This window comes from Pinus tabuliformis, chromosome 3_2, assembly GCF_031772625.1.
Source record: "Pinus tabuliformis cultivar Carrire ecotype Pingquan chromosome 3_2, CPIR1, whole genome shotgun sequence".
NCBI classification, from domain to species: Eukaryota; Viridiplantae; Streptophyta; class Pinopsida; order Pinales; family Pinaceae; genus Pinus; species Pinus tabuliformis.
This window is the reverse complement of record NC_142302.1, coordinates 910438523-910465764: the sequence shown is the minus strand read 5'-3', so window position 1 is coordinate 910465764 and position 27242 is coordinate 910438523. Positions and strand designations below refer to the sequence as shown.

At 39.6% G+C, this 27242-nt stretch overlaps 1 protein-coding gene, 1 long non-coding RNA gene and 1 other non-coding gene across 4 annotated transcripts in view; 1 reads left to right on the top strand and 2 right to left on the bottom strand.

Moving 5' to 3' along the window:
* Positions 1-3137, bottom strand: part of LOC149183584 (uncharacterized) — a 30474-nt gene extending 27337 nt beyond the window's left edge. For both annotated transcript variants that reach the window (XR_016257191.1, XR_016257192.1), the window contains exons 1-2: positions 2597-3137; positions 10-892 (exon numbers count right to left, since the gene is read on the bottom strand). This is a non-coding gene — a long non-coding RNA (uncharacterized LOC149183584). The remainder of the gene's footprint in view (positions 1-9; positions 893-2596) is intronic.
* On the bottom strand, positions 1931-2003 carry TRNAK-UUU (transfer RNA lysine (anticodon UUU)). Its single transcript has one exon. It is a non-coding gene; the product is annotated as a tRNA-Lys (tRNA).
* An 11166-nt stretch (positions 3138-14303) lies between the features above and the next one.
* Positions 14304-27242, top strand: part of SRFR1 (Tetratricopeptide repeat (TPR)-like superfamily protein) — a 256769-nt gene continuing 243830 nt past the window's right edge. Inside the window, exon 1 of the mRNA XM_089417193.1 lies at positions 14304-14371. The gene's annotated coding sequence lies outside the window, so the exon portion shown is untranslated. The remainder of the gene's footprint in view (positions 14372-27242) is intronic.

Here is a 27242-nt window from a genome sequence, read left to right as displayed (position 1 = left end):
GTCGAGTACCTCTCCTCTCCTCTCCCTTATGGTCGAGTACCTAAAGGTCCTTATCAGTCGAGCCCCCTAAAGGGACGGAGTCACTCACTATTCATATGGTGAGGGTCCTCTCCCTCTCCCTTATGGTCGAGTACCTAAAGGTCCTATGGTCGAGCGCCTCCGGTCCTTATTAGTCGAGCGTGCTTACGCACCCTAAAGGTCCTCTCCTTAACAGTCGAGCCTGCTTACGCATCCTTAACAGTCGAGTACCTAAAGGTCCTTATGGTCGAGTACCTCTCCTCTCCTCTCCCTTATGGTCGAGTACCTAAAGGTCCTTATCAGTCGAGCCCCCTAAAGGGACGGAGTCACTCACTATTCATATGGTGAGGGTCCTCTCCCTCTCCCTTATGGTCGAGTACCTAAAGGTCCTATGGTCGAGCGCCTCCGGTCCTTATTAGTCGAGCGTGCTTACGCACCCTAAAGGTCCTCTCCTTAACAGTCGAGCCTGCTTACGCATCCTCTCCCTTGGGGTCGAGTACCTAAAGGTCCTCTCCCTATGGTCGAGCCTGCTTACGCATCCTTAACAGTCGAGTACCTAAAGGTCCTTATGGTCGAGTACCTCTCCTCTCCTCTCCCTTATGGTCGAGTACCTAAAGGTCCTTATCAGTCGAGCCCCCTAAAGGGACGGAGTCACTCACTATTCATATGGTGAGGGTCCTCTCCCTCTCCCTTATGGTCGAGTACCTAAAGGTCCTATGGTCGAGCGCCTCCGGTCCTTATTAGTCGAGCGTGCTTACGCACCCTAAAGGTCCTCTCCTTAACAGTCGAGCCTGCTTGCGCATCCTCTCCCTTGGGGTCGAGTACCTAAAGGTCCTTAACAGTCGAGTACCTAAAGGTCCTTGGGGTCGAGTACCTAAAGGTCCTCTCCCTATGGTCGAGCCTGCTTACGCATCCTTAACAGTCGAGCACCTAAAGGTGATGGCGGCCTTAACAGTCGAGCCTGCTTACGCATCCTCTCCCTCTTGGTCGAGCACCTAAAGGTCCTTATGGTCGAGTACCTAAAGGTCCTTAACAGTCGAGCCTGCTTACGCATCCTTATCAGTCGAGCCCCCTGTCGGGTCCTTGCACTAGGAAGCGCAAGCCCCTCCGGGTCCTTGCTTTCCTAACGTCAAGCAAGCCCCTACCGGTCCTTGCCCCCGGAGGGACAAGCGGCTTCGCACCTTAAAGCTTGTGAAGATGCTCATGATAAAGGGGGATATTTTCTTTATGGCTACCTTCTCGTTTCTTTTGCAATGTGGAAATGGCAAGCCCCCTCTGGTCGAGCCTTGCATGCTCCTTTGGACCGTAAAGCTATTGCGAAATCTTTCGATCCCTGGAAGACCCGTTCTGATGCGCCAAATGTTGCCTTCAATGAGAATGCCTTTGGGGACTGGTATAACCAATTGATTGCCGCAACCCAAGTCATGAGGGTTCCTCAACCTTTCATTTCTTCCCCTAAAACACCACTGATAAGGCCGGCACAAAATGAAGGCCGGCACAGGACGCATCATTTCAAGCGGGACCAGGACCTTACTTGATTCACCTTTCAAGACCAATCACTACAAGACCAATCACTATACGTAATTTCGTAATAATAATCTGACTAATCTTTCTTCATTCCGGGTTATACCTAATATAGATGATTCGGGAATATGATTCGGGATTGGATTCGGGGTTAGGAACTACCTAAGAATTCGGGGTAGGAGAGGTTGTAAAGGTGATACCTATTGGTTTGGTTGGCCACTTCATGGCGGGTCCTTTTATTCCGATACCATTCCCACCTTTTCTTACGTGATAAAGAAAGTCCGTCCTTTTCGGACCTTGTTCACCTTCCTCTCACTGTCCGTTCTGGTTCCGAACGGGACCTCACTTTGGGTCACTGTATTAATAACCTCTATCAGTCAAGCAGGCGTGGGTATAGCAGGACTCGAACCTGCGACCATTAGGTTAAAAGCCCGATGCTCCACCAACTGAGCTATACACCCTCCCTGAAACCAACCCAACAATCAATAGCATATTATAGCAGCAGTAGAGAAACATGTGCTTCTCTGGTGTGGGAGAGGCGGGCGATGGCGGCCCGGTGGTTCTTCAAGTTCCTCTCCTTATCAGTCGAGCGATGGCGGCCTTTTAGTCGAGCGTTCGTTACCTCACCCTGTCGGACCTCTCCCGTTGGTCGAGTCATGCTTACGCATCCTCTCCTCTCCCTCTCCTTAACAGTCGAGCCTGCTTACGCATCCTCTCCCTCTTGGTCGAGCACCTAAAGGTCCTTATCAGTCGAGCGATGGCGGCCTTTTAGTCGAGCGTTCGTTACCTCACCCTGTCGGACCTCTCCCGGTGGTCGAGCGATGGCGGCCTTATTAGTTCTTCTCGTTTCATTTTACTTATTGGGTGGCCCCTCTCAAATAAGTAACTAAAAAAGTAATGCTTACGCATCCTCTCCTTAACAGTCGAGCGATGGCGGCCAGTCGAGCGTTCGTTACCTCACCCTGCCGGGGGCATGATGGCGTTGGTCGAGTCATGCTTACGCATCCTCTCCTCTCCCTCTCCTCTCCCTCTCCTCTCCCTTATGGTCGAGTACCTCTCCTCTCCTCTCCCTTATGGTCGAGTACCTAAAGGTCCTTATCAGTCGAGCCCCCTAAAGGGACGGAGTCACTCACTATTCATATGGTGAGGGTCCTCTCCCTCTCCCTTATGGTCGAGTACCTAAAGGTCCTATGGTCGAGCGCCTCCGGTCCTTATTAGTCGAGCGTGCTTACGCACCCTAAAGGTCCTCTCCTTAACAGTCGAGCCTGCTTACGCATCCTTAACAGTCGAGTACCTAAAGGTCCTTATGGTCGAGTACCTCTCCTCTCCTCTCCCTTATGGTCGAGTACCTAAAGGTCCTTATCAGTCGAGCCCCCTAAAGGGACGGAGTCACTCACTATTCATATGGTGAGGGTCCTCTCCCTCTCCCTTATGGTCGAGTACCTAAAGGTCCTATGGTCGAGCGCCTCCGGTCCTTATTAGTCGAGCGTGCTTACGCACCCTAAAGGTCCTCTCCTTAACAGTCGAGCCTGCTTACGCATCCTTAACAGTCGAGTACCTAAAGGTCCTTATGGTCGAGTACCTAAAGGTTCAATTTACTTATTGGCCCCCCCAAATTAAGTCAAAAAAAGGGTCGAGCCTGCTTACGCATCCTTAACAGTCGAGTACCTAAAGGTCCTTATGGTCGAGTACCTAAAGGTGATGGCGGCCTTAACAGTCGAGCCTGCTTGCGCATCCTCTCCCTTGGGGTCGAGTACCTAAAGGTTCAATTTACTTATTGGCCCCCCCAAATTAAGTACCTAAAGGTTCCAGATTAGCAATCACATCAACATTAAAGTAAACTTTAGATAGAACATAAATATAAATTGCAAAAGACAAGTGAAGACAAGAGGACACAAGGTGTGGCGCTAGCCAGGGACAAACCCCAATGTGGGGAAACCCTTGATCAATTCTTCTTATATGTTATTCAATAGTTCAACAGAGAGAGAGAGTACGTTAACAACAGAAGTCAACACTTTGACTCTTCTAGATAAGAGCATAGATCATCTCTAAGAAGATGATACATGAGATCAATTGAAGACATGCTGCTTCAACTGATTCTCCAAGGTGACTCCTTCACCTGTCGTTGTGCTGCATTTCGTCATCATGCTGCACCTCACTGCGCTGCACCTTGCTGCAACCATCATCACTATGCTACATCTCATCACGCTTCATTAATCATGACTGTACCCATCATTGTACTGCATTATGTGCCATTGTTGCACCATGTTGCCATCATGGCCTATGTGTTGGTTGCACCTTGCTTGGTTGTTGTCCCTTGCTGCTAAGTACCATACAACTGTCCCAATGTTAGTTAGTTGTCGCTTGTATGTTGCTCTCCTTTAGAGACAGATGCTTCTGCTGTTTCGGCAGTTCCCGACAGTTCTGGTAGTTCTGGCTATTTCGGCTTTTCCAGCAGTTCTAGCAGTTTCGGCTTTTCCGGCTTTTTCTGCAATTCTGGCAATTCCAGCGTTTCCGGCTTTTCCTACAGTTCCGACTTTTCTAGCTCCTCCGGCAGTTCCGACTCATCTAGCAGTTCCGACTATTTCGATAGTTCCAGTAGTTCTGGAAAGGTATGTTAGAATAGTACCAAAAGTTAGCAATGGCCTTTCTTGCTTGACTATGGATATCTTTATCCAACCAGTGGCATCTAAGGTAGGTTGGGAAACGATTTTAGTATTGGGAGAAAAAAAGGTGTTTATGTTTCCACCTGCAGTGTTGAATGTAGGAGGACTCATTTGGCCTTGAGTTGGACTTGGACTTGGAGGAATGGGTGGGAAACTTGTGAACATCATTGAGGATTCAACAAAGGGAAATCACATGGGGGTAGTCGAAGAAAAATCGTCAACTCCAGGAATTTGTGGGAATTGGTATGATCATAAAATCTAACTTGTTAGGGACGAATGATAAAAGCCAAAATCCTGAACCTTTGAAGTTTTGGTAGTGAAGGGTTTGTTGTATTCTCAATGGAAACCTAGCTCATTAGGGTTTGGTGGAATGTGTGAGCAAGACCCTTATACTGTCTTAAAAATGATTTCCTTGGTATGTGTGTGTTTGTCTGATTAAACCCTAGTGTGATCGAAATGATTGAGTGTCTAACTCTTATTTGATATTGTTGAGAAGCTAAGTCACCTGACACGGGGATTCAGGATTCGTAGGATACGGGGATTCGAGAGTCGGATTGAGACACGACCCCCCGTAATAGGACACGTAGGATTCATTATATATATATATATTAAAATTTAGATATTTCTTACACAAATTCTCATTAATGATACAAATTCATTGATTTCAAACATAGATCATCTAGATGTTAGTTTTACTGTTTACAAAGTAAGTTAGTAACATTATAGCAATTAGCATGCATAGTACATACAAAATTCAAATACATGTCACATAAAATGATAAATCATGATTCATAAATGAAAGACAACTTACAGTTACAAGATAGTAAGATAAAGACATTGACAACTGTAGTTTTCTCATTAAGTCATCAAATCAAAATGTGTTACATAGGTAGTGCAATGGCAATGCCGCAATGGCAAATAGAAATAGAAAATATAAAACAACTACAAGTATACAAGCCTCAAGGCAATAGGTAGCCCATGACTCATGAGTCAACAATCCTCATAGTCATCATCAGAATCAGCATCAATGTCCTCATCATCATGCTCCAAACCCTTAGCTCCTTGCCCAAAGCTCAATGTATGCAAAATTGAAAGAGAGAAATGGTAAATGACTGAAAGAACAACGCTTTTTTAAGCCCGCAGGTTACATTTTTTTGGGATTCGAATCCCAAAATCAGGACACGTTGTGTCCTAACGGGACACCTACGCGTTTTTAAGCCCGCAGGTTACATTTTTTTGGGATTCGAATCCCAAAATCATGACACGTTGTGTCCTAACGGGACACGTACGGGATTCGTACGTGTCCCGTTAGGACACAACGTGTCCCATTATGGGATTCAAATCCCCAACGAATCGTGTCCGATTTGTGGGATTCGGACACGCAGGGGATTTCTAGCGAATCTGGTTTCATAGTTGAGAAGTTGGGTTTGACTAGGACATGATATGAAATGTATTTGCATGAAATAGATATGTCCTTTTGGTTGAAATCCTAGGTTGGTCTAGCTCAAGATGTATTAATATTGTTAAGACATATGATATGTTTATGTATGGTTATGAATTCCTAGATATGTGTTTACCTAGTCATTCGTGGTCATGAGCTTTAGGATTTAATGGAAGACCTTGTCTGAGATTCCTATGATGATGATATCTGAAAATCTAGGGTGTTATAGCTAAACCCTAGTAAAGTTAAAATTGTCTAGTGTGTATAATATAACAATCTGAAATCTATTATGTGATAGTTGGAAATGAAAATCTAGGGTTTTGTTGTTAAATCCTAGTAGTAACATTGTCTAGTGTGAAATGTAACAATCTGAGATCTGTGTGTAATGATTGTTGAGATTGTGAAAATGAAATTCTAAGGTTTTGGAATTAAACCTTAGTCAAAGTAGAAATCTTTGATGAATGTTAACTTGAGATGTGTGAGAGATTTGTTGAAATTTGAATTTTTGGTTGAGATTGATGATTGCTTTAGAAATCTAGGGTTTGCAACTAACCCTAGTAGTGGTTGGTCATGTTATTGACTGTCTGATGGTTGATTGAAAATATAGGGGTTTGGAACTAACCCTAGTGGAAGCTAGTCAAGATAATGACTAAGCTATGATTGACTTTGATTGATCCTTTTGTATGAAATCTAGGATTTGTATGAATCCCTAGTGAGAAGTCTAACATATGTATTTTGAAAGGTTAGATGCTTTGTAGATCTATATTTGTGTAAAGTGTTTCTAGGGTTTGCAAAATGTTAAAGTAACGTATGTCATACCTTTGGAAGAAACATTGAAACCCTAGACGGAATGAAATATTGTTATGACAAGTCCCTAGTAAAGATGTTAACAAGTGTATGTTTCTTGTTCGTAATTAAGGCTAGGTATTTGATAGGTATAGAAATGCTTCCATGATTCTGATATGGCTAACATCATGCTTCTGAAGAATTGGTTGTACTTTCTATTAAAGTTATGCAGGTACACAATCATCAACTTGGTGAAGATGTTCATTGATGTGATAAGCATGATGGGGATGATGATAACTCTGATGAAATGGTTGGAAGCCACGAAAGATTCTCCGATGTAGAAGAGAAGAAGCTAATCTTCCGAACGAAGCATGAATAGAATAGATATCCCTAATATTAAGAGGGAGTCCGGATAAAAAGGTACTTCCTGGTTGAAAGGGAGTGACAAATATGGTTCTCTGCTTCATGTGTCATGCATTAGACCAGGACTAACAACCGTAAGTCTGTGTGAAGGCCATGAACAAGAGAAGGAAACTGGAGAATATGTTGCCGCATGTGAATTAGCCGGGAAGTAGCTTGGTTAAGGAAGCTACTGTTTGACTTATTTGAAGGACCAATGAACCCTACATTGATACATTGTGATAACACAAGTTGTATTCGTTTTTCTGAGGACCTAGTGTTTCATGGGAAGACAAAGCATATCAACTACAAGTATCACTATAAACGAGAGCTAGTACAAAATGGTGTGGTGTAGCTACCGTATATCTCCACTGATGAGCAAGTAGTTGACATATTGACGAAAGCACTTCCAAACAAGAAGCTTGTATACTTAAGGGACAAGCTTGGTTTGGTGTATTTGTCCTCCCTAATTGAGAGGGAGAGATAGACACAACATTCTTGTCTTCACTTGGGAAGAATGAATGGAGGATTGGGTAACCATCTGACATTTGATACTCTTTGAGAACGTGGTAGGGCATTCAAGATAAGTGTAGTCATGGATTGATATTCTTTGAGGGTTGGCTACCCAAGATAAGAATAGTCCAACAGGACGGCATACTCTATGAACACTCGGTGGGGTATGTACCTTGGAGAGACAATGATGATGATGTCTATACATCATTGGTGTCGCCAACATTGTGCTCTGATCTTGTGGAGAGATAGAGTTGTTAGTCAAGGCCTTGCTATGTGACAATGCTATTTATTATGATGCTAGACAGATGGGTTACCAATCCGACTCTTCTTATGAGATCTCTTCAGATTGAAAATAGCTATGTACCTCTTATGAATACGTCCCTAGTTAAGAGGGAGTGTTGAAGAATGTGTAACTAGGATTGGTCTTCATAATTATGAAATGTACTCTTGTATATATAAAATGAAAAAGAAATTATTATTATTATTATTGAGCTTGGGTTTCTTGCCCAAGGAATTTATTTTATAGGTCAAGCACCCATTGAGTGCTTCTAGGGTTTGTCCTAGGTATAGGAGTCATTGTCATATATGAAAGACCCTATGGGCACATTGTAAATTGTAAAAGAAAATTTATTTTGTCTTGAAAATGTCAAAAATACCTCAAAGATCAAGTCGGCCTAATGAGCTATCAAGTCGTTCTGCATGAAGAGCCACATCCACCCTTGAAGGAAGCCTATATATAAGAACTCGTCCTCCATTTGGATCATTCATTCACTCATCTCTCATGTGAAGAAGGAAGCAGAAAAAGGTTGAAAATGGAAATACGAAAAAGAGAAGGACAAGGAAAGTCGAAGTGTCTGGGTCTCTCTACATTCTTCTGGCAACAATTTCTTCTAGGCAACAGAATCTTCTGGGGCAGTGCGAAATCTGTGCAGCAGAATCTTCTGGGGCAATGTGAAATCTAGGTAGCAAAATCTTCTGGGGCAATGCGAAGTCTGAGCAACAGATTCTTTTGGAAGTGCGAAGTTAGGGTTTCTACATTGGGGAAGTCTAAGGTTCGATTTTGGGAGCAAGAAGGGCAAGAAGGCAAGTGAAGGTGTCTTAGGGTTTCCTACTAGCCCTAGGACTCAAAGAAAGGCAAGCGAAGTCAAGGGAAGAGCAGTTAGATGGAGATCGAAGTCTCCTAGAGAAGAAGCAACAGTTGCTGGGCAACAAAATTTCAGATTATTGGGAGGTCGAAGATATTGCAGCTGGAGGCCAAGGAAGACTTGATCTTAGAGGGTATTTGTCTGAGTCTAGGTCATGGTATTCGTCAATTGAAAAATCTGAAAGATAAGAAGAGATTTTCGGGGTTTTCCCCTCAAGAGGAGGGGTTTTGGCCCTGGCTTGTAGCCTATATACTGTGTCACTGTTCTTACTGTCTTGGTAGCTGTATGATGTATTGCACATTGGAATAATAAATATCAAAGATAATAAGTAGAAAGGTAACACAAATAGTTATCAAGTTAAGAGAATTAACATATACATTGCCCTATTGAATTCTCAACACCCCTAGGGGGAAGTAACATTTCCCTGGTCCACCCTTCAATTGATAGGTGTTAGTGTATAATAAGGTCGTAATGGAGGGGAGAAGACATGGTCAAGTGCCATGTTCAAAGGGAGCAGTTGATGGGGGCCTCCACATTCTCAGTGTATAGATATGAGGGGGGAGCATTTGTGGATGCATGAGTTACTGTCTTGGCCTCATTTTTCTACCCCTTGTATTACCGCTCAAGGGTTAGGGCTTGCTCTATATGATTTAGTAGTTTTATCACCCCTTTAAGATGAGTTAGCTTATTGCTCATCAGGGTTGGGACATGCAAGGGTTCCTTTTTGACATAATTCTATATCATGTGCTCAGGAACCAGGTGATGGCCATATGAGGGAGGTAGAGCTCATGCTAGGCTTTTTCCGACATCCTAATCTTTATGTCCCAACCATATTTTGCGTTTTGTTTTTCTTTCCTTTGTTTTATTGTGGCCCTAATATGCTTTTACTTTTTCTTTAGCTGCATCAACCTCCCAAGGCAAAGTTTCTGGGCCTTATTCAAGGTATGTGAACATGTGAGTGCCAAATCCCCAAAAACCAATGACAAGCTGTACCCGGAGATTGGAGGTGAAATATGGGTTTCTTAATGTGGGGTGAAAGGTGTTATGTATGGCATAGGGAAAATGGAACTCGCTATCTCAATCGTGGCTTTCCAAGCCTCTCCTATAACCCATAGGCCCTCAAGGGAGGTCCCATTGGACTAGGGTCAACGATTAAGCCCCTTGGTAAGGGGAGAGAACAAAATTACAGTAAAGGTCTGTCAATCTTCCAGAATCCAGATCACCCTATTATCCATACTAAATGCCCAAAACAAACAAGTATAAGCACTTGATTGCAAAATGATCAAAGTACCTTTTGGACAGCAGCTCACCTTCATCCAAGCATCAATGCCGGATGGTGAGAGGCACATGGCTGATGCAAATGATGGAGGCACATGGCATATCATCTTCTAGTGGTGGCTGGCAGTGGCTGTCTGGCTGTCAAATGTAGGAGAAAAACTTCCTCCTATGGGGTTACCCATTTTGGTGGTTAACACTGTAACAGTGAGCATGGCTCTTCCCTGAATTGCTCTTAGTGTCTTGTATGTGGAAGTTTATTAGTGGTTGGCTTTTGCTGTTTTTCTGGGGTCAAGCTCTATGTAGCTTGCAAGGCTTTTATAGTCTCTGTTGTAGTGCTGGAACTGTGCAAATGCGTTTTTCGGTGCTATTCTATTTTGCTCCCCTTTTTTGTAATATGTTCCCTGCATCTTATTGACCGATAAATTGAAATTTGAAGCATATTTCAAAATGAAAGAGGAAACAAAAAATGAACTACACACATACTCACTTGGTCATAACTATCTTGTAGAATCTGTCAACTGTATATGATAACTGTATGAGTCAAGTAAATTATTAAATTACAATGACAGTGGATACAGAGATGGGACGATTAATTTTATCTGGGCTTTATCGAGTTATAGGATGAAATTTGCAATCAATATTCTCTTGGGAGAGCTATTGAAGAAAAAACAATACTGCACGGCTGCATGTACTCATTCAAAGGAGGATGGACAACTAGCAATTCTGAACTAGATTTGTCAAAACACATAGTTCTTGTATCTTAGATACTGTGTTGCTGGGCTAAGACCAGTGTTTTTAAAACCGGAACCGGTGACCGGACCGGTCCACCTAATGAACCGGTTTACCGACCAGAACCGGTCTAACCGGGACTGGTTTGGTCTAAACGAACCGGTTTTAAAAAAATACATTAAATAATTAATTTTTAATGAAACAAAACTATTTTTAAGATGTAAAACCATGATTCCAAGCCAATAGAGACAAAATATGCAAAGTTTGCTCATTTATATACCATGCAAAGGTGATTATATCAAAATGGCACTGAGTGCAATACATATCATCGACAAAATAGCAAAATACATAAGAAATGAGGCTCTAAATGGCCTATAAAGTCCAAAAACAATGCTGCAAGCTATGAGGCCATTGGCCTACTACAAGTCTACAGTGTACACATGATCAATCATCAAGTCCATCAGCACTACTAGACACAGGATCATCATCAGGAGCTACATAGACATCATCTGGTTCAGAGTCTGAGGATGCCTCAGCCTGATCTGCAACCTCAGTATCAATGCCACCAATGACATCAAGGAGAGTACACAAGAATTTGCTCAACAATAAGCTCAGTTATGTATGATGTACATTACTACATCCAACATTTAGCAGGTAAACCTGGAAGGTAGTACAAGACTCCCCAAGTCTAAAGATATGCAGACTAAGTCTGCAGGGGTCTTCAGTTTCCTTTACAATCAATCAATTCACACATTCATTGCTGCTCTATGACTGCTGCCTACTGCTATTCTCACTGCATCTTCCTTTTGCACTTCCTGCTCCCTCTATGCAACTGTTCACTGCTCCCACTGATCCAACTGTCCACTAACACTGCTGTCACTTGCTTACTCGTAATACCAGGTTACTGCCATCAAGAGGATTACTGTGTCATTGCCACTTTCACTGTCCATACTACAGATCTGAAACACTGTAATATCGTAGGCAGATAATCCTTCGAATTTGAGAGCAGAAACTAGCATTTCACAATCCAATTTTAACATTTGCTGAGGAACCAAGCTAAGGCCAAGAGGTAAAAACTAACCAGCATAACAGCTGACCAGGTATTCAAAAATGTTAACTATGGTAAAACCTGCTTTGCATGCACCTAGATCCCCAAGCACTTAGCTGTCCAACCATAGCAGCTGTTATCAACAATGCGGAGTATAAATACTCTCAAGTAACAAGAAAAGAATATTGGGAACAATATTTACCTGTGACAATGTGAAAATAATATTTATGCTTGCTGCGAAGACGACATAGTTATCAGAGTAAAACACTACTTAACATATATACTATACGACAGGTGGCACTGAACTAATTTTATGCATTACATAATTTCAATGGATCGACGGAATTTATCTTGCTTCCCTTGAGCACACCTCATCAATCTCAGCTTCATGAAGAAAGATGGTTTCTACAGTAAGCACAGAATTCACAGAGCTGAGTTCCAATATTCATCCATCTCAACCAGGTGTCAGGTACTGACCCCTACTTTAAGAATGCCACAACACAATCCTCAAAAATGCTGCTTCACAGAACAACTTAACTACTAACAAGAAGATAAACAGAATAAGGAAAAATAGTAAGGCACAAACTAAGATCAATGTTCATTCGCCTAATAAGAAGGGCATCAATACAGCTTTCTTGTGTGGCGGTAAGTAACACCATATAAAGGTAAATAGGCAATATCGAAGTCAAGACATGCAATATATTCACTGCTGCAATTATGTGGTTTGAAGACTAGCACATAGCTAAAAGTATTCCCACCAACTAGCAATGATCCTGTTGGGTACATTTAATAGAAACATGTAATATAAGACAATAATGAATGGAACTTTATTCCAGAATCCAAATTTCATGTGGAACTGAGAGGAATTTGTGTGTAATACAATGACTGTATCTTCAGAACAACCCACCCTACACAACATTATTTCTGGGTGTCCAAACAAAAGCATGCATAAACTAAATCACATAGGTGTATGCATCAAAGTTTTAAAAACCGTTTAGATAAGTCACAGGTCACAAGTTGTGCCTAAAACCGGCCGGTTTAGGACAAAACCGGCCGGTTTTGTCCTAAACCGGCCGGTTTTTACCGGTTAGGTCAAAAAATCGGGCAAGTGATGGGTTAAACCGGGTTTTTAGGCCGGTTCCGACCGGCCAGCTAGCTAACCGGCCGGTTTGACCGGTTACCGGTTTTTCAAAACGGTTTTTAAAACTATGGCTAAGACCTGACTGGTACCTTCCATCTGACTGAGAGGTTTTCCCCTCTAAATATGCAAAATTATTAAATAAAACAAGAAAAAATGGAGAAGAGAAGAATAATAAAAAAGACCTACAAAAGGCCTCTTCCAATGTAAGTTTAAAAGAGATGAATGCCAATATTTATAAATGAGGAGCAGAATTCAGCAGTAAACATGCAGCAAAAAAAATAATCAAACTGGAGACCAAAACATTTAAGTGATAAAGCTTGTATGCTTTCATCCAGCTTAGGAATTCTCCCTTGAAAGTTCCAGCATCATTGTTGAAGTATGGATGGTTGAAGAAGTCATTACTTAACCATTTTATGTGAAGGAGAGGTCATTTTTGAATGACATTGTATTAGATATGTAGCTTTTATCAACTTGTATCATATTGAGTATAATTCATTAGTGTTGTGTATCACCTAGTTCATGCCATGGATAATGCTCGTCTATTAATCTTTCATGGTTCCTACTTCTAACTTTTGCCATATTAGTGCAGCGCACGACCACGTTCCTGTGAAATCTGTGCAACCATTTTAAAAAGGGTCATTAGAAAAACATGTTGTACATGATCTGGTGGTAGTTTATTTATTGTACTCGGACAAGTTCTCTTCCTGCTTGGGTGGGAGATGGCATAAGGTAGGGTGGTGTAGTTGGTAGAAATCTTCAAGGATAATGCATTACATATATGACTAGAAAAGAATGTCTGTTAGTGTTCTTATCTTCCATAAATGAATATTGCCTTTATCAGTGAATATAATCGTTTTATATAATCTGGGAAGCTGTGGATCACAGCCATTTATAATTAGGAAATTAGTTCAGAGGTAAATGTTTGAAAGCAATTTTGGAAAAAAAATTGTGCGAACAGGAAAACATGTTGGAAGAATGGTGTGGTAGTTTTTTCTGACTTTATATGAATTTTCAATTGACAGATGACAGGTTTTTCCCAGGAAAACACTTGTGAGAGAAACATTTTGAAGTCTGGATAGCTTCTTAGGCTGATTAATTAGATACAGTGTTACAATAATATTCTGTTTCAATCTATTTGTAGAGATTGTAATCATCTTCACTTGTTTTGACATGCTATCATCCTTTATCAGTTATTATTTCCAATTTGGGTCAGAACTTGTTTAAGGTTAAGAAAATCTCAAATGTGCTTTGCCAGAATACTAGAATAGCTTTGAGGGTCCTTATGTTTTCTTTTCCATGCATGCTGGAGAAACTACAGACAAATCCATGCATATTAGATTCACTCCAAGATTTACAAGATCCATAGAGCAACATTCTCTGTATATAATCTGAGTGTGTATGTACACCCCTCAAATTTTCCAAATTCATTAATCCCATTGAGAAAGATAACTTACTTTATGCTTATCTAGTGATCTTGGTTGTTGAGACTGCCTTCAAGAATCATTGTATATGTTTTATCTATTTGGGTGAAATGTGTTGTACGTCTTTTAATACCATTTTTTGTATTTGCTAGTACCTGTGAGATTTAATGTTTGGCTTTCTGTTTGAACTTTCAGGCTGTCAAAGACTTAACTAAAGCTCTTGAATTTGACCCGAATTCATCTGACATCCTACATGAAAGGGGTAAATTGCTTCTTCTTTCAAACAATATGCACTTGATTGATAGAAAAACTGCTTTAAAAAAGAATCCAGTTTCCTGGTCAAATGTTGATACGTTTTTAGCTTGTTTGTGCATGGAAGGGCAAAATACATGTGTTTGTTTTTTCCTTTCTTGTTCATCGTGCCTTTCTTTAATATTTGATTTTGGATGCTATTTATGGAGAACTAGATTTTTTGTCTTTTTTCTTTTTTGGAATGGGTAGATGGTTTAAGGATGACGTGGTCTTTCAGATTTACGTATTGATTCCTTAATTATTAATCTTTGACAGTTGGCTCTAGACTTGACTTCCTTTTTCTGTACAACCATACCTAATACAAATGTAGATTGTTTATTCAAAATATTCTTGTCAATATCTGTAATTTTAGTTCACTTAAAACAGCACTGGCAGGCTAAATGTTTATGTATTGAAAGATAATTTCCCTGCTTTTTGCGGTAATATAGAGTGACGCAGTTAACTAATTGGATTTGTATGGCTCAGCTATGGAAATGAGGTTCTTTCCGATCCCCTGGAAAAATAAAGCAGCACTAGCTATGTAACAAATAAAATATATAAATAATATAAATATAATGTAAATGATAATAATCATAATTAATTATTAGTTAAGTAGTAATTAGGTTGAAGAGGCATGTCTAATAAGACATGACTCTTCATGAAGAGACACTTGCTTGGTATATAAGCAAGCCTCTCGTTCTCATTGTAATTCATCATCATTCTTATTTTTATTCACATATTTAATATAATATTTATATCTTTAATGGATAATTTGATATTCCAAGTCTTTTGGAGTAATTAATCTTAAGAAGGAACTTTGTTCGCTTCATGTGGTATCAGAGTCACGTTGGCTGATCACCAGGCCTTTGGCTATCAACCTATCATCAACTTCGTTGCTGTCATAATTGAAGCAAGTTTTACATTTTACATTTTACGTGGAGAACATTAACCGAGGTTTTAGAAACAACCCATGGTAATAGCCCATGGTATTTTATAAGTTAAAGAGAAAACAGGGATACAAAAGCTCTTACGTGAAAGGTAAATATTACTTTTTACTTAAAAAGTATTGTGAACATCGTGACCGTGTCATATGAAAAGACGTGACCTTTATATTAAGTGGGGTGACATTAAAAAGTTATCAAGGGAGTAATTAAGTATATAAAAAAGGGACCAATTTATTATTAAAAAAAAAGTGAAACTATTATTATTTTAAGATAATAAAGTTATTTTGAAAAGGGGTCTTAATATAAAGAAATACATACATATATAGAGGGCAACAATATAAAGGAGTATTTTTTTTTAATAAAAGGGTATTCAAGTTTTTAACAATCCACATTAAGGAAGAATATTGGAAATATATATATATGTATAAAGGGTATTCAAGTTTTTAACAATTCACATTAAGGGAGAATATTGGAAATATATATATATATATATATATATATATATATATATATATATAATATGTATATATATAAATGGAGATAAAATAAGTTATTAAAAAAAAATTCCATGCAAAGTTAAAATGATGAAGGAAGAAAGGTTTTCCTATAATGATCTTTCAGTTACAGATCATAGAGTAATTACATTAAAATGAAATATCCAAGGAAGAGAAGTTAATGTTGCCATCAACCCAAACAATGATAAAAATTATATCAACATCAACTTGGCAAATCAACTATTAATTCCAGAGCTAAGCGTTAGTGTAAAGAAAAATATTTTTGACCAAAACAAGTATAAAATTAGTGATCTACAAATGATAATAGGTCATTATGACTACATATCTCAATTTCATGTTGTAAGGACGGATAGAAACACTGACATCATACGCGGTCAACCTTGGTTTAAGGATTTGGGTACATTCATGTTAAACATAAAGAAACAAGTTTTGACGTTTCCTTATAAAGGGAAGATGGTTATGTTTCGAGACATAACAAGTAAATCAAAATCAATAAAATCTTCATTAGAAGACCTTAAGGATATCTTAGATTTGATGTTTCAAGATAACGAAAAAACTATATCAAAGAAGCAAAAAGAGCTTGAAGAAGTCATCTGCAACATAGACAAAGAAATTTTGCGCCTAAGAGATCACCGAGAAAAGCTACTCGAACAAGTCAAGAAAGCTAAAGCATCAAAGAAGGAACTCAAGGAGCACTTATCAGAACAAGAAGAGGAAACTTTGCGTTTAAAGAATCTCAATAAAAATTCATTAGAACAAATTAGAGATCTAAAAGATGAAAATTTTAAAATTCAAAACACTGAAAATAAGGTTGATGAATCAAAAACCAAAGAACTTTTACGTATGAGAAACCATAATCAAAGTCTGCTCAATCAAACTAAGAAACTTAAGGAGGATAAGAAAGCATTAAAAGATAAGTTGGAACAAGTCACTCAAGAAGAAGTATCAAAATCACCAATTACAACAATTTAAGTTGAAAATAAGGGAACGAATACCGATCCAGTGAATATGACAACTGAAGAAGACAAATCAGTTGAAGAAACGACACACTTAGATGTTGCAGTTCAGACAATGGAAATCCCAAGTGAATGTTTCATAACCAATTCAACAACATCTTCACCAAAAGAAAATCTAAAAACTTTATATCAGCATCCGAATCACGAGAGTAGACAAATCAACCAAGCTACGTATCAGTACCATTCAAACCAAAGACAACACATTAATGTTTCAGAGAATAATGACGTAACATCCATCCAGTCTTACACTGACAAGTCGTTACAAAATTCCATTGATCAGAATACTATACATAAAATTAATCTGGGATGGTCTGATCCCTTCTTAGTGCGACAATTCTGTTTGTCACTAAGAAGATCATATCAGCTTGTATCGACAAAGATCACTGTTCCAAGAGAGAAAGACTTTCAAAGCCGAAAAAGAGATCAAGCCTTTTTTCATCAACAAGCTTTGAGGACAAAGCTCTTTGAGGAAGGAGGCAATGTAACAAATAAAATATATAAATAATATAAATATGATGTAAATGATAATAATCATAATTAATTATTAGTTAAGTAGTAATTAGGTTGAAGAGGCATGTCTAATAAGACATGACTCTTCATGAAGAGACACTTGCTTGATATATAAGCAAGCCTCTTGTTCTCATTGTAATTCATAATCATTCTTATTCTTATTCACATATTTAATATAATATTTATATCCTTAATGGATAATTTGATATTCCAAGTCTTTTGGAGTAATTAATCTTAAGAAGGAACTTTGTTCGCTTCAAGCTACTGGCATTCAAGTCAGGCAAAATTGGTAAGAACATTAAAGAGCAATTGTATACACTCTGATCCATAACCCAATGGGTGAAGTGAAATTTCCTAATGGCACTAATATTGGATTTCTATTTAAAACCAACAGTATGCCTTGGGGTGATTATTCTGGCCTAGATCCGTTATTAAATATTCAATAGAATAAGAGTTAGGAAATCATTCTCTGAACATTCATACGTAGGGCATTAATACTTTTAGCCAAGTAATAGAACACGGCCCATAGGGTTGCTATGTCCATATCTTGCCTGTCAGACACGACATGCTCTGATATTTCTCAGACACATGTTTGGAGTTGCATGAAATGCTCTACATCTGAAAGTCTATGGTAACTCTCATACTTGATTACATGATGCAAAAATCCAAAATTAGCGTTTATAGATGAGGCCGTACATCGAAGGTTCTAAAATCAGCCTTTCTACATGAGGCTACATGTACTAAAACTGAAATAAAACGTGAGCTAAAGACAATTATTGACTACATATCAGTAATCATAATAATCCACATCTTCATCAACAAAAATAGAACGAGATGCTTGTTCAGCAGAAGCGACGACTCTAGTTGTACTTCAGGTGCCACTTGCATCACCACTAATATCAAGAGCAACAATAGAGAACTCTTAGTCTAAACATTCTGCTTTGGCAGTCCAATCTTTATGAGGTCCACTTCTATATTCTTCACCCTTACGAGACACAAGGTATAGGTTGAATGAACATATACAATCTTCTTAGCCTTCTGTGATCCCAACCTATTGCGCTTCACAGAGCATTTAAGTTTTTAAGGAAACTAGCTTAAAGTAAAATAAAATTTACGAAAAATCTTTAAATAAGTGCTATAGGGCCATAGAAGGGATCCACGACCTTCTTGGCTGCTTAAGTGTGGGCCTAAACTGACTACTTAACTCCCTGAAACACTGCGGTTTTCGGATGAAACAACACCGGCTGTACCATATGGTGTTTCATAATAGTGAAATGTTGTACGGTACAGATGGTGGTGTTTCGGGGATGTTTTGGCATTTCTGTACATTTCTGTTACCAGTACACTGTCCAGGGAGGCATTTCGTGCAACATAGGTTCATACATAGGTAAACAATGTATTTAGATAAGTGATAGAACACGGTCCCTAGGGGTGCTGTGACCTTCTCCTGCATGTTGCATGTGACAAGTTAGGACACATGTCAGTCGTGTTTGGCATGTGTCCTGATTGTAGAAAATCCACGAAATTCTGATCTGCTACTACGAACAATCTGAAATATAATTGTTAATTTTAGGTGTGTTCTATGCTTAGAGCAATTTATTTCAATTTTCACAGTTAGCTCAATATCTTTTCCAGATTAGCAATCACATCAACATTAAAGTAAATTGCAGATAGAAAATAAACATAGATCGCATAAGACAAGCCAAGACAAGAGGACACAAGATGTGGCACTAGCCAGGGACAAACCCCAATGTGGGGAAACCCTTGATCAATTCTTCTTATATGTTCTTCAATAGTTCAACAAAGAGAGAGATATAGTACATATACAACAGAAGTCAACACTTTGACTTATCTGAGTATAGATCATCTCTAAGTAGATGATACATGAGGTAGCTGAACTTAGTTGAAGACATGCTGCTTCCACTGATTCTCCCAGGTGACTCCAACACCATGCATTGTGCTGCACCTCGTCATCATGCTCCACCTCACTGTGCTGCACCATGCTGCACCCATCATCACTTTGTTGGACCTCATTACCATAGTGATGCACCTTATGCTGCACCTTCCTATACTGCAACATCTTGCTGCACTCACCAGCGCTGCCTCATACTGTACCTCACTGCTTGCCACCATGTGCTTGCGGTACCTTGCTTACCGTACTGCTGTCGCATCACAGTTCCTGTCCCAATTGTGCCATGCCATAGCTGCTGTCCCAATTGTATTGCTGCTGTCTTATCACAGCTGCTGTCCCAATTGTGCCATGCCGTAGCTGCTATCCCAATTGTATTGCTGCTGTCTTATCATAGCTGCTGTACCATGCCATCATTGTAACATTGTTGTACATTCCTAAACTGCATCACCATGTTGTTTAGATGATTTTCTATTTGCTGCATTGGTGGGCAGTCTTTAGGTGAGGCCATCAACAGTGCTACCTATTGGCATGCTGCTTCAACTCTGTTTGTTAGAGCACACTGCTGTATCCTCCATGTTATCCCACAGTCAACCCCATAAGGACTGCGGCCAGCTTCATGACCAACAGTTAGGGTGAGACTAGATACTTATTGACTGCGGCTAGGGATCTTTAGAACAACAACATAGGACCTGTGTTTAGGCCAATGTTTTCAACATTGGCCGGCTTGGAACCGACTCGGCCGAGTTGGTCTGAGCCAGACCCCAAATTTTTGACTCGGCCTAGGAAACGGTTCAGCCGACTGGGTTAATACCGAGCTGGCTGAGGTTGTCTAACACCCTCGGCCGAGTCCACATTAACTCGGTCGAGTTGGAATAGCGGCCTGTTAACCACGATAAACAACGATTTTTTTTAAATTGTTCTTTTGGGGGACTCTGAGCCAGATTGTATTTTGTCTATTTTGTCTTTGGGGTCCATTCCCCTCTCCTAAACCCTATTTAACCCATCCAACCCCTCTCATTTCCTCACAACCATCTCATGCATTTGAGTGAGAATTTCACTGAGAGTTTATGAGGAGTTGTTGAGTTTTTTTTGGAGCAGCAGTGAGGAGTCTTGGGCAAGCATTGTAGCTGGAGTGAGGAGCTTCTTGGGCAGCCATTTGGAGCAACATTTGCCATTGAGGAGTTGGTTTCTTGGAGCAACCTTGAGGAGGCAGTTTGTGCCTGGAGGTATTTTTTTTCACTTGTAAAAATTTGTTTTTGCTTATTAAATTTTATGTGCAAATCTAGAAATTGAAAAGAGTTTTTTTTGTGAAAGAAATGAACATTGAATCAATGCTTTTTTTGTTTGTTTTCATTTTCAGATTTTTTTCTTTCATTTCCAAGTCAAAAAATGGCACCTAGAGTGAAAGACGCTGCTTGGGCATATGTTGAAATGGTTGATAGTCAAATGCAGTGCAAATTATACCATAGGAAAATTAAGGAAGGTTCTGGGGGCATTAATAGGTTGAAACAACACTTGGCGGGGATTAGAGGCCAAATTACTCCGTGTACCTCACCAAAAATTGGGGAGATTAGGAAGGATTTGTTAGCCAACTTTGAGAAGTTTAAAGAAGATAAGACTAGGCAAAAGGAGTTAGAGGTTGAAATTGGGAGGAAGAGGAATATACAAAAAATGCTAGCTACCAACCCCCATTTTGATTTTGAGGGTTCTTCCTCTATCCCTTGTACTGATGCATCCAACCCTTTTTGATATGTTCCTCCCTCTTTTGAGCGTATTCAAGAAAAGGGAAAGGCTAAAATGAAAAAGGGTGTTATGAATATCAAAAGTTATTTCGCTCCCTCCTCTCCATCAGATGCACATGGTCCTCAAGCTAGTAGAAGTCATATAGAACCCACTTTAGATGACCATTAGAAGAAAGAATTGAGGGAGACTGCTTGTGATTTACATAGCTAGATGGTGGTATGATGCTGATTTCCCCTTCAATGCTTCCTATTCATCATGTTTGATGCCATACATGCTGTTGGAAAAGGCTTCAAAGGCCCTACTATGCATGAGCTAAGGGGGTATCGTTTGCAGAAAGAAATTTCCTCCATTAATGAGTATTTGAAAGATTTCAAGGACTCATGGGCAAGAATAGGATGTACCATCATGTCAGATGGATGGACTGATCAAAGAAACCGTACCATCATAAACTTTCTTATCTTCTACCCATAGGGAACCATGTTTCTAAAATCAGTTGATGCATCTGATAAGGTAAAAGATGGACAATTGTTGTTTTAGCTATTGGATGAGGCTATTGAAGAGCTGGGGGTGGCTAATGTTGTTCAAGTTATCATGGATAATGCCTCGAACTATGTTTTCGCTGGTAAACTGTTAGAGGAAAAACAATGAACCATCTCTTGGACCCCATGTGCTGCACATTGCATAGACCTCATGCTTGAGGATATTGACAAATTAGATTGGGTCAAAAACACTGTAGATCATGCCAAAAGCATAACAAAATTTATCTACAATCATTCATGGATTTTGAGCCTGGTGAGGAAACACACAGGGGGCAGGAATATTATTAGGCCTGCCATTGCTAGATTTGCTACTCATTTTTTGACATTGCAATCTATGCTTTCACAGCATAGAAACTTGCAAAAGATATTTTCCAGTGAAGAATGGAATCAAAGCCAGTGGTCTTACAAACTGGAAGGCAATGAATTGAAAAAGAAAGTTAATGAAGAAATATTTTGGAGAAAGGCAGCAAAGATTATGAAGCTTGTTGAGCCATTAGTTAAGGTGTTGCGGTTGGTGGATGGGGAAAGATTGGCTATGAGCTTCATTTATAAGGCTATGGATCAAACAAAGGAGCAAATAAAGAGGGCATACAAGGATAAAGTGGCTAAGTATGGGCCCATTTGGGCAATCATTGATGAAAGATGGAACAATCAACTCCATCGCCCTATACATGCAGTTGGGTATTTTTTGAACCTACGGTATCATTATAAAGCTAAGGCGACAGGAGCTTTGAGGGGGGAGGTTAGAGATGGATTGATTGATTGCATTGATCGCATGATCCCATTGGAGTGTGATCAGCTGGAGATACACCGACAGGTCACAACCTTCAGCACTGCCACAGGTAATTTTGGGAAGAACCTAACAAAGATTGCAAGGGAAGCAAATGAGCCAGGTAAACAAAAATTTCAATTTTCAAATTCTTAATACTTATTTTGTTAAATCGTTTATAATTTGAAAGTTGGATATAATTTGTAATTTTGTTGAGCTAACTCATTACACTCCTATGTTTTTCGCAGCACAATGGTGTGAGGCTTTTGGTAGCCATTGTCCTGATTTGCAGAAGTTTGCAATTCGTATTTTGAGTCAAACTTGCAGTGCTACTGGGTGTGAGCGCAATTGGTTTGCCTTTGAGAGGATTCACACAAAGAAGAGAAACCTTTTGGATAAAAAAAGGTTAAATGATCTAGTATATGTCCAATACAACCTCCGGCTCAGGCGCAACCAATTGCTAAACAAAAGACCTAATTCAGATCCCATTGTGTTGGAAGACATTGATCCAACATTAGATTGGGTAGTGGAGAGTCATCCAGTAGAGTTTGGTTTTGATGAGCATATGGATTATGAATTACAGACGATAGCATCACTCGAACATAATGTTCAGTTGAATGTAGATCCTGATCCACTTGTACCAGCCTTAGCCTCAGAGCCAGCAAGTCCTCCAGTTGCAGGCGCTTCCTCAGCTCAGTGACGACAAAAGCGCATATCTCGTCTATCTCAGCTTGCAGCTGCTGCACAACCTACTAGTGCTACCACTTCTACAGTTGCAGTTGGAGATGATGATGAGGAGGAGCCATGGGGCCCCTTGTCTGACTCTAATCCAGAGATTGATCCACATGATCTCAACTCCTCTAGCAATAGCTAGTATTATTGGTCACAGTTTACTTTTGTTGTAGAGGCCATTTCTAGCCTCCTTGGTTATGTGTTTTTGTTTTGATCTCTATATCATGATCATGTATGTATTGGACAATGCACTGGGTGCCATTTTGATATAATGGATATATTCGAGCCTACTTTGATCATATGTTGTCTTCTATCTATATTCTAATGCTGTGTGTTTGGAAACAGGAATGAAAATCTTTAATATTATGTTTTTTTATAAAATAAATAAATATTTAATGTATTTTTTACAACGACCAAGTCATTGAAATTGAGCCGACCGAGTCGAAGTCGGAGTCAGAGTCGACCCTCGGCCAAGTCAGAGTTTTAAAACATTGAGAGATAGTACATATACAACAGAAGTCAACACTTTTACTTATCTAAGTAAGAGCATAGATCATCTCTAAGTAGATGTTACATGAGGTAGCTGAACTTAGTTGAAGACATGCTGCTTCAATTGATTCTTGCAGGTGACTCTGTCACCATGCACAAGACACCTCTACGTAGCCCTAAAACAGTTTGCCCTACCTCGGCCTCCCTTACAACAATTCGACTCTCCAAAAGACCCAAGACTTGCTGCGGCTAAGACCTTTTGTTTGACTGCGGTTAGGGCACCCTATAGACAGCTTAGGATCACCCTTGGGACAACATATAAATCTCTTCCCTGACTGCGGTTTGATTTCATTAGGGCAACTTATAGGTGTCTGCAATTATGGATCTTTCTTTCACTGCGTCTAGGGTTAGATCTCCCCTCTAGGATTGCGGCTAGGGTTTGTTAAGGCCTCCTCCATAGCTATGTTAAATGTCTTCCATGACAAAGGTAAGGGCTCCTTTAGGTCAACGTATAGATCTCTTCCATAACTTCGCTGGCTTGTCTTCTTTGCTGCAGCTAGGGCAACCTCCTTTCCTCCAATGTCTAGGGCTTCCTCTCCTAGATTCCTGATTTCTGTTCCACTAAAAATCCAAAGCGAGTGGAGAGAAATCAAGAGAGAAGTCCGTGTGTGAAAAGACTCTCAAGTCATCTCCTTTTATACTAAAACGTTGAGCACATGTGGGTGATATTTAGTTGCTGACCAACCTTGACGAATTGTCTTATAACAGAAATAAATTCATAACTCCATGAATACTTATTTGAATCAGATGATCGTTAGATCAATCCTACACCTCTCAATGCGAGGGATCCAAGAAAAATATCAGCTGTCATATATAAGATAAACCACATGGAGTTTGGCTCTAGTTGCCAATTTTAACAATAATTTCTTTTCATTTAAGCACATAATTTCTCTACCAAACCTTGCAGCAGAATAGGAATAGAAGTAAACAATCACAATAAGACACTATTTTTTTTAGGGAACCCCACCGGGAAGAGCCTCTGCTTGATTGAAAATTTTAATGAAGAAATTAGAGCAATATATCTTATACAAATACAACTTGTTTTAATTTGAAATCAATATGATTTATTTGCTAGTACAAAGCTTGAACCTATCTGCAAGATCCCTGTTTTGCTTGCCTCCTTCAATACTTGCACAAGCTCCTCTTCTGCATTCTTTCTCTCACAAGCTCCACACTTAAACCTGTGCAACGTTCTCACAAACCCATGAGCTCTATTATCTTGTCTCACCAACTCGTGCTCACAAGACAATGATGAAATGGTGCCTTCGTTCCTCCTTATAAACACTCTGATTAGGCTATTACTGGCAAGTTCTATTTGAATAAAATCGAACTTTTGATTGACTAGTTAACAAAAGCTCAATGGTTGTGTTAAATTGTCCTTCCTATAATTTAGGAGCTTGACTCAATCAACTCATTCTTTACCCAAAATAACTCGCACTAGAAGACAATAAACTCGACCTTCTGCTAATTAGCTCTAGTCAACTTCTTCTTGCACTCCTAACTTTTAGGAATTTGCCCTGAATTTTAGGAACTCATACTACATTTTAGGGATTAGCTTCTAACTGATAGGAACTTGTGCATGCTCAAGGAGAAACTCGTTGTGGTTCCTTTGATTAAGACACAAATCAAGGAACCCTTTCTCGCTAACATTTTCAACACTGAAACAGGACGTACCCTAAACATCTATGAAAATAAGACACATACCAAGCACGTGTTGGACATGTGCCCTAGAGGTGTCCCACATGTGTTGTGTAAAAATGAGACATGTGGGTCTCTAGAAAGCGATTTGTCACTTCTATTTTGTCATTTTCATTTGCAGGAAGGAGCTCTGAGGTCTATTGCTGTTCAGTTGAAGGGTAAATTTGATATTTTAAGGGCTTCCAAGTGCTTTCTAAATAGATATGCATACCAAATTTCTTCCTTTTTCCAATAGTAGTGTTTTTTTAAGTGCATTCCACAGAATTCTTGGCTCAATCTGTAAGGGCAACTGGTAAGGGTCAATGGTAAGGTAGGAATGCAACTGTTGGTGTTGCCGGCCCCCCTCCCCCTTAAAAGTTCATCTCTCTTCTAGTGTTCCATCTGTTGCAAGTGCAGCTTCCAATGCTGAAAAATCCTTTGGTGTAGCAAGATAATATGATCAATAAAGGAAATATCTACTGTGGAAGTATGTAACAAGACAGTGGGGGCCCAGGACCAAGTTAGGTGTGGGAGGAATGCTCTTTGGACATGTAATCTTTGCAACGTCTAGTATAAGAGCACCTACTATCGAGTAAAGGGCCATCTGTTGGCCCTTGAATGTGCACTTAGAGCATATAAAGCAGTGAGTGCATCCAAAAGGAAAGAAATTGAAAACGAGGACAATATTGTCTTGGAGAAGGTGGCAACAACAAGTAGTAAAAACAAAAATACAGATCCTCTTCCATTCTTGAGGAAGTCATCTAGCGGATCTGGGAGTGGGACTACAATTTATCTAGCAAGAAATAGGTCAACTCCAAGTGGTGGTTCAGTAAACAAGATATTTCAACAAGAGAGGTAAGAAGAGGTTGACCTTAGTACTTACTATTGGGGTTTTTTTCCCTATAACTTAATTGCATTTAATGTTGCAAACTCTTTGTTTATTGAGATGTGTTGAGCTTTAGTTGAATGAAGTCCCGCTAGGTATGTGCCTCCTAGTGTAGATAAGGTTAGAATCACATTGTTGGTTAACGCAAAGAAGTAGGTGGATAAAATCCTAGAGCCTATAAAATCATTATGGCCCTCATTTAGTGTTAGTATTGTTTTTGGTGGTTGGGCGATTATAGCATGCCATCCGCTCATCAATTTCATGGTCTCTTCCCTCAATGGACTGGTCTTCTTGAAAGCGGTAGGTGTTCTTGGAAAATACAAGGATGCATGATATATGGGTGAGTTGTTCATTAAAGTTTTATAAAATGTAGGTGTTGATTCTTTTGTGCAAATTATTATGGATAACACACTTTGCAAGGTTTTTGGCATAATTGTGGAGGCTAAATTTAACGAACAAAGTTCGTATACGCCGCAGAGTAATCTTCAAAACACATGGAAGACGTAAACATTCATAGTAGGACAAGTAATTGTATATTAAATATTGTATAAGAATTGATATGAGTTGATTATAATGAGGGTGAGGGCCTGCTTATATACCTTAGGCATGTACCTTCACCAACGATTATGTACTTTATGGACACACCTTCAGTATTACAAAGCATCAATGCAAAATAATGGAGAACTTTTGCGTCTAAAAGACCATAGTCAAAAACTATTGGCAAAGGTGAAAACAACCAAAGATGCAAAGAAAAAAGTAAAAGAAAACACCTACAGACATCGTTCTTGCAAGTCATTACCATCCACACGACCATCCTCACTGTTATTTGCACTGTTCCATTGCAGCCCAAGGTGGCCAATTCTTTGAAACGCGAAAATTCAACGACCAACGAAATTGCAAACACTGCCATTTAATAGTTCAGATTGCCATAGCTCTGCAATCAATTTCGCTTGCCGAACTATCTACGCCATACCACTGCTCGGAAGGTTACCATATTTTGGCTATATTCCTACCACCACAATCATCTAACAACGCATCTCATACTTGAAG